A 2,011-nucleotide genomic window follows, 5' to 3' on the forward strand; every position below is an offset into this window, starting at 1 on the left:
TTATAATTTAAAACATATCTACGCGTAGATCATGATGTTCTGTTAGAATCGCTGAAAACTGTTTTCCAAAATTCGCAGCGGGTAGTGTACAGCATTGATTTCTGTGGAACCCAGTAGCTGTCAAAACTTTCACATTTTTACGAATAACTCGGAAATCGTAAATTTTTCAGGTAAAACGTTTGACACAAACTTAACTTAAATTTTGACGACAAATCTGAAAATGAATGAAAAAAGGGGCGGTTCCATTTAAAAAACCAAAGTTGGTAACTACCACACGTTTATGATACACCCCGTATATTGGAAAGTAATTTTAAAATGTGGACCTTTTAAACATGAAAATCTTTCGTAGGACGTATTTTCTTGTAAAGTTCATATTTACTGAGATATCGCACTTTGACGCACTAATGAGCAACCCTGTATAATAATATTTTAGAGGAGTTACCTCCAACATCATTACCTTGTATTGAAACCCTGGTAAATTTGGTTTGGCAGATACTTCAAGTGTAAGCTCCCAAAGAGGGACCCTGTATATTAATTCGCATAATTGGTAAGGGTAAGTAAAAATTGTCACTTTCGTCGTGTAAACTAATAGTGCGTCCAAACCTGACGAGCCGAGCATGAGACGCGGCAAATTCCTTTCATATTTTGTTAAAACATCAACAGAAACTGGAGCGTCTGTAGGTATTTTGACGAAACAATAAATAAATTTTGGCGCGAGCCAGGCTCGGCTCGTCAGGTGTGAAAGCACCATTTTTGATTGATTCTGTATACTAAATTTTTCTTTACGTAAATAGACTAGAAAGAAACTTTTGATATTAATTTTAATCATTTTGTTCTAGCTTTCTTAGTTTAGAAAATATTCCCCCGTTTACAGAAAAGCGACCGTGTATACCTACTAGAGTTGAGTAACAAATCACTAGATACCTGTGATTAATAAATCGCAATCAACAAACGACAACTATGGCAAACGTAAAATTCAACTGTAATATAAAACGTAATATTAAAGAGCGACTTATATTTTCACTGCCAACGCTACTATTGCGAATTGCGTGTAGTGATCGAGCACATGTGGCCCGGACAAAGAACGAACCCAAATAAAATTATTTTGTTTGTTAATGAAAGATTGCATTCACGGGTTCCCATGAGCCTCGATTTTATTGATATTTTTGGGATCCCATTTCAGTATGCATTATTCATTAGCCGTAGGTATTCTGATTGTGTACCGGTAACATGTTTGTGTATTTTTTAAATAATTTTCTGGGAATATGCTTAGTGTTTCTGTTTTGTTTATTTTTTCGAGTTGAAATTGTTTATTATGTATTGCGCTAAGCGACCGAAAATTAATTTTTTGTGTTATTTCCTTTCTGCATTAAATGATAATTTTGCTAAATGCAATTCATGCAAAGCAAAATGATCTTACAAAACAAGTACGTCGCATTTGAAACGGCACATGGAATGCAACACCACACAATATCAATAAATTCTGAAAATCTCCACGAAGAGTAGCGACGTAATATTTTGTACCTATTTTCTCTCAAATAGTTATTTTTTCAGATCAAAAATTAAAATAAAATATAGCTTGTTTACAAAGAATTAAGAGCTACCTACGCTATTCGTTCTGTGTAAGGCAATAGTTTTTTGTTACTAATTTAATTTTTTCCAGAATGATTTTAGAACTTTTAGAGTACCTAGGTTTACAAAATGTGCAGCCAGTTGCAGTGGCTGTTATTTTTTGGTGTCCTCAAAATAATTGGTACTTTAAGTATAAAATATTATTTGTTGTATACCTAAATAAGGTTAGTTATTTAATAAATATGTAAAAAAAATTACAAATGTTTTAAAATTGTTTCTGCAAGTGACGCACAATTGCCTATCACTCTCCTATATCACGAAAACGGCACCTACAAGTGAAATCACATTCACAGTTTAAAAAATCACATTCACAATTATTTTAAAATCACTCGTTAGCTCACCTCTTAATACCTACAACCTGCTGTGTATAGACTTCTTA

Source organism: Dendroctonus ponderosae, unplaced genomic scaffold, assembly GCF_020466585.1.
Source record: "Dendroctonus ponderosae isolate FM_Combo_2020 unplaced genomic scaffold, Dpon_F_20191213v2 Dpon_F_20191213_1, whole genome shotgun sequence".
Taxonomy (NCBI): domain Eukaryota; kingdom Metazoa; phylum Arthropoda; class Insecta; order Coleoptera; family Curculionidae; genus Dendroctonus; species Dendroctonus ponderosae.